Raw genomic sequence first — 6009 nt, 5'->3', positions numbered from 1 at the left:
AGCAGCTGAACATTCTCTTATGTACGGAACGTTAGCATGCGCTGGTACTGATAAGAGTCCAGTCACGAACAACTGGGTGTATTGTACGCCTTCATTGTGATTCAATCACGTATGGATCCCAGTTTAAGAATAAAGGTTTGTTCCTTGCACAAAGGGCTCACTTTGTTCTTGTGGTCTTAATACTGACAGCAGAATGATGTAACACGTGATGTGCATGTAGATAGATGTCAGTGATGGTGGAATTCAATACTAAAGCTGAACGAGCGAGTTGGTGATATATTATTAGTGCAACAGCATAAAGACGTGGACGAAAGGGGAGGGAACAAAGGGTGAGCGCTGGAGAGCCCGAGTAACGCAACAGAAAGTCTTATTGTAGCGTCGACGACGAAGTCCGCAAGCGCATATCCTTGGAAGCTCTTCGAACCAGACACGAACCAACCCATTTCACGAGAGTTCGACCCCGCCCATGTTGCCATAGATGTTATAACTGTAGCCCTTGGCAGACTCAGAATGAAAGACATGGTTTCTTTGTCGACAAGCCATGGTTTGGATAAAATTATTGTGGTATTTTTCTTGAAACTTGAAATTTCAATTACAGAAAAGAATTTGTAGTTGTTTAAAGTACACCTGCATACTGCGTTTGCCTTACAAGTAGTTTACCTTTATAAAAATTTCAGCTAATGTGAACTGCAGGTGATAAAGAATATGTAGGCCATATGGCCCTGGGGAACATTACGACAAAAAAAAAAATAATAAAGGCTACTGATTCCAGAAGCAGTGGCGAGTTCTCGCCGTTATCGTGCGCAGTAGTGACTTTCTGACCAAGAAAAAACCCATGGATATTACTGGTTGCAAGTGATCGCAAACGCACTTATTTTCGGACAATGCTTGGACATTAGCGCGCGAGCGTCACGAACTTGATTACGTTTGTATTTTGTAAATAGTGTACAAAGCTCTCCCCTGTCCTTTCTTGCTGTCGCTCCCCTCTATACTTCTCACTATCCTCTCCCTTTCATTTCCGCCGGCTGCAGCTCGGGTGCTTAAGATATTAGATAGCAATTGCCGCGGCCGGCAACAATCGTTTGCTTCACTTTTTTATTTTTATTTTTTAAAATAAACCACTACCACCACCACCACTAAGGTCTGAACTTTGAGGATTTCATCACTAACGGGCCCTTCATTGCAGAGGTGTAAAAAAATTTATTTAGAAATATCAGATTACGCCACAATTAAAACTAGCTCATTTTGTTGATTTGTTTGTTTAAGGACGGTAAAACTGCACGCCATACGCAGGCGCATGCGGTATAAATAAATAACCAAATTCAAAACTCCTCCATCACTTTATGATGCAGCATTACGACCGCAGAAATTTTGGCGGCTTTGACATAATTTTATCACAAGTGTTCGCCGATTGTTAAAAGGAAACGTTTGTGATTTGAGGTGCTTACAACAGATGGTGCCACCCATGCACCACATGTCGAGTGTTTTGTTCGTAACTCATTCATTGTGGCTTGATGTGTCATTCAATGCAATCGTAATCTGCCTACATTAAGGCACGTTCAGCAGCGATAACCTCGTGGATTGCGCCTGCACTCGCTCTAACCACTACATCAAGTCCGCCTTCTGTCTGCAAGAGCTTTGGCTTTCCCTCATAATTTAGGTGCTTGGGAGAGCACATGTCGGAACTGTACCCGCACCTTACTGCAAGCACCATTCAAATCACGCGCCGGCTACAAGACCACGTGGGAAGGAGAAGCTCCGCCTTCTGTGGATTTCTAGCGTGAAAACAAGCCGACCCTACAAGCTAGTACACATGCAGGAACACGTGCGGCATGGGCGCATTTCTGCATGCCGTTCAGCAGTGCTACGTTTTAGGCAGTTTCAGGAGCTCGTGGCGATGTTGTCACGCTTACTTTCAGTGCTGTTTGGTCAGGCATAGCAGATATCTGCGAGAAGACTCTCAATAACGCGGTAAAATTGTGTGCTTCGTGTTGACAACAAGCAGAGCAGTGTGGACTGTGTTCATGGACTGTAGCACCACCACCTGCTCGGGTACCTCAGGGCTGCTGGAGCTGTCGTTGCAAATCGCCGCTGGATCGCACCGGTGACGGAAGGTTAGCATTTTGTGGCACTCAAGAGAGCGACTAGTTGCAGAGGCCGGGGATTTGAATTTGATCGATTCGGAGCCAACTGCACTCTGGTTCCTTTGTTTGGCGCGAAAACCGTGTGTACTGGCTCCAAGGCTGCAGCGGAGACACATTTCAGTGTGTTCCCTCTGGTGCTGCATTCGTCACCGCGGTCGTACGCAGCAGCATTTATGCCACTTTGACGTCCTCAGTTTTCATGAAGTTGAACAAAAGGTTCAGGGAAACAACTTGATATTTCTTAATGTCGTTTGGGGCAAGCAATTATTCGCAGCCTTTGCACTGCGTACATTACCACCGTCTCTTCAAATCCTAGCTGGCTAGTGCAGCGCAACACCTGCAGAATATGCAGATGAGTGCGCATCAATAAAAGCAGGGGAACCAATGAGGAAAACCAATATACTACTTTGCACTGACAGCCAGACGCGCTTTATTTTCTCTCGTACACTCAGCTTGGCTCCTTGCGGTCATGAAAGTTTGGACATTTTACGCAAGTCCTGGCCTTTTTCAATGTGCTTGCATTTCATTTGACGGCAGTACTGACGCATACGAAGGCTTATATAATAATGGAGTAGCTTGGCGAGCATGTCCTCTTTGTAGATAGTACAAGGGAAAGTGAAAGCGAACTTCCCTAGTACAGCATCAATTGTTTTATCGTGAGCATCTCTCGGATTCGCGTATTTATAGAAATGTTCATCAGCTTCCATAAAAAGCTGATAGAGGTGCATGTTAGGGTACGTGAGTCTGCCCCTTGTTTTGCATTTAATGAGCTCAGCTTCGAGCACCTTTGAAAAGCCTTTCTGACCCCTCCAGTGCTTCCTTGCTCGTAGTGGAGGAGGTCTGATTGAAACTTTTCCTGGATACAAACCCTGTAACATAATAAATTATACACTCAACAACACTTGCATCGTTGTCATATTCAAACACTTCATCGCACTCCCAGCACCCTTCATCGATTAGACCGTCAAGCCTCTTTTTCAGCTGGTCCAGCTTGTTTAGTTCCTTCGATTCAGAGCTTTTGTATACATTCCTAACCCTGGAAAGCCCGAACACAGAATCACGTGAAAAAAAATGAGAAAACTTTTTTATTCACTTCAATGAACTATATGAACATTCCTAACCCTGGAAAGCCCGAACACAGAATCACGTGAAAAAAAATGAGAAAACTTTTTTATTCACTTCAATGAACTATATGAACTGACTGATAGAAAAATATTGCAAAAATGTGTAAGTATTACGCAACTACAGTACGTGTCAAATTTGATACAGTGGGCTTCGTTGCTAGTTCAGGAACTCATGGCTTGTAAAAATCATAAGAACAGTTCCTTTCTTTGTTCAGGGAAAGCGTCACCTCGCATTTCGAACAAATAACCGAAGTGAATGTGTTTTGACTCGGTGAACAGTTCTTGCGTCGCAGCCTATTGTCCGTTACAAAGGGAAAGTGGCCAACACCAACTTTCCTTACGTCATTCTGGGGCTGTTCCGGCGCCAGTGTCCCTTTCTTTGAAACAGATAACTGCAGGCTAGGTGGTTTCCCTTTCGTTGTCTTCCCACAGAGCATCAAACAGTCTTGATAGCTCTGTAATAAATACTCTCAGCTTCATTAGTTTTTTGCATTTACCACATGGATGAATAAGGTGTGGCAGAGAATGTACATGTACCAGCACGTGGATCTGATGTTGTACTTATACAGAGCAACTTGGTAATTGCGCTGGTCAATACCACCCATGAAGCTGTTATACACAGCGACACTAGCTGGTCGCGGTACATCAGTGTGTACTTTGGCCTTGTGGTCATACCGCTTTACTTTCTCAACAGGTTCCAGCGATGCGAAGTTTGAAACCAATGTCACCGCTTTTCTGTCGAACCAGCGTACAACAGAAATGCTTGTGTTGTTGTCAACACGATGATCATAGGCACCTTGCCCTAGTGTCTTCAGGCTTTTTTCATTCATGAGCAAACAATCTTTGAGCCGATTTTGGAGCAAGGTTCCAACATACTGTATTCCGCGGCCAGTAAGCTCCTCAACGAGTTCCAAAGAGCTGAAGAAATTGTCCGCATCTACCCTTTGTAGCCACATGGCTGCACTCAGGTGGATGCTGATGAGTAATTACTCTTTTACTAGTGAGCACTTCATTTCACAGATGCAACCGCTACACGCATTCCAACACTTTTGGATGCACACTTGGGTTGTGGGTCTTTCTTTTGCAGCTCTTCATTTTTCTGGCGTAAAGCAAATCGTAGCCTGCACAAGAGGAATTCGTGCACAACCTTATCTGCAACAGTATGGCATGCAGGAAGGGTGGAAAATGCTGGTTCCACTGCTGCGATCACTGTGCTAATTTGATCAATTTTCTATTACCCTTGACAAGCAGCCTTTCATGTTTGCAGAATTATGTCTCTGCACTCCCCATGAGGGGTATGACTAGAATTTATGGTATGCACAGAGACATCTTGTTGGGTGCATAGTTTTTCAGTGCCGCTAGCAAGCTAGCCTGCGCACTGCTGGTCTCAAGGCGAGTGCTTCCGCAGCAGTCGCAGAGCTTGCACTTTTTTGCAGACGCTGTGGGAGATGTAGCCAGCCAAATACTCGAGACTGCTGCTCTTGTGGTGCAAGGTTTTCTGCACTTCAGGCATCTGAACAGCTTCCAGCTCACTACTTAAATCGGGCCTTTAGTTCAGGAAATCTGTAAGCTGCTCAGAATCGTCAATTTCGTAGCTGCCATGCCTGCTAGCTCTAAAAAACTGAGCAAGCACAGTTAGCCTCAATGTGTATTTAAACTCCCTTGCTCCAGGGATTGGTGACCTTACCCGTACAATGCTGAAGAGATTTTCAAGAGCGTCTTAGCAAAAGCGGCTCAATAAAAGAAATTTCAGACCTTTCTTCGTTAGGTAAAGCTCTCGGAAGGTTTAGAGCTGCTGTTGTGGTTATAACCACACCAGTCTACGCTGGTTTCCACGAAGCGTTTGTTCTTCCCTTATCATAAACTTTAAGCCTCATAAACATTTCTATGAATTCCTTAAGAAACACTACTGTCTCCTTGCTTTTTTCTGGGCTCAGGTCACTCGGTGCAAGCGTTGATGTCCTTGAAGTCATCAGTGAGAACCACTTAAAGACCTGATCGAGAAACCAGGCTGTGGTAAGTGCTTTGACGTCTATCTTCTGCTGCTGAACTTAAAAGTCTCAGAGCAGAAGAAGTGGCATGGTTGAACAAGGCATCAGCCGTGCCAACATTCATCTTATCAAAATGGTTGAGGTCAAGGTGCTTCAGTTTCAGCCTTGGGGCTAGCTTCAGGCTGTATTGCTCATCAATTTCACAGAGGTGCACCACATAGTCCTAACTGACCTGGGAGAAAAAAAAAATTGTTACAAATTAGTTAACTTTGTTGTCAGTAGACATGAACACTACCTTCATATGATGCAAAAAGAACTCCCGGCACTTTTGTACAGTGCATGCTAGTCTTGTGTACACCACTTGAGAGGTGCACTGCATTGAGAACAAAGCAATGTCTACCTGCAGCAGTTAAGCTCTAAAGAGGATGCTTGCTTCAGTGTGCAGTCACATGATCCTACAGGCCAGATCAGCATGAGTACCTTACCTCAATCTCGCCAGTTACAGCCTAATATCATTTTTCCTTGCAGCACAGTGCTCAAGCGCTCAACACAAGGGTACCTTATGTTAGAGGCAACGTACACACTTGTTTATGAGCAGAAAGGCGAACATAGCTGTCTTGCCCCTTTGAACCATGTCTCCAACTGTGTCTATTACACGAACGCAAGAATGACTTCCATTTGCTTGGGGGCTTGTAAGCGCAATAATATGACTCGGAAACAGAAATAACTAGAGTAATTATTGTTCAGCTG

The 6009-nt window shown here is 44.5% G+C and overlaps 1 long non-coding RNA gene across 2 annotated transcripts in view; it reads left to right on the top strand.

Annotated features, from left to right (window-relative positions):
- Positions 1–1824: 1824 nt before the first annotated feature.
- LOC149362685 (uncharacterized) overlaps positions 1825–6009 on the top strand; it is a 170075-nt gene continuing 165890 nt past the window's right edge. For both annotated transcript variants that reach the window (XR_016289037.1, XR_016289038.1), the window contains exons 1-2: positions 1825–2114; positions 5206–5284. This is a non-coding gene — a long non-coding RNA (uncharacterized LOC149362685). The remainder of the gene's footprint in view (positions 2115–5205; positions 5285–6009) is intronic.

The sequence above is a fragment of the Amblyomma mixtum genome, chromosome 2 (assembly GCF_055824585.1).
Source record: "Amblyomma mixtum isolate Tamu chromosome 2, ASM5582458v1, whole genome shotgun sequence".
Classification (NCBI taxonomy): domain Eukaryota; kingdom Metazoa; phylum Arthropoda; class Arachnida; order Ixodida; family Ixodidae; genus Amblyomma; species Amblyomma mixtum.
The sequence above is the reverse complement of the archived record's forward strand: the minus strand, read 5'-3'. Positions and strand labels throughout refer to the sequence as shown.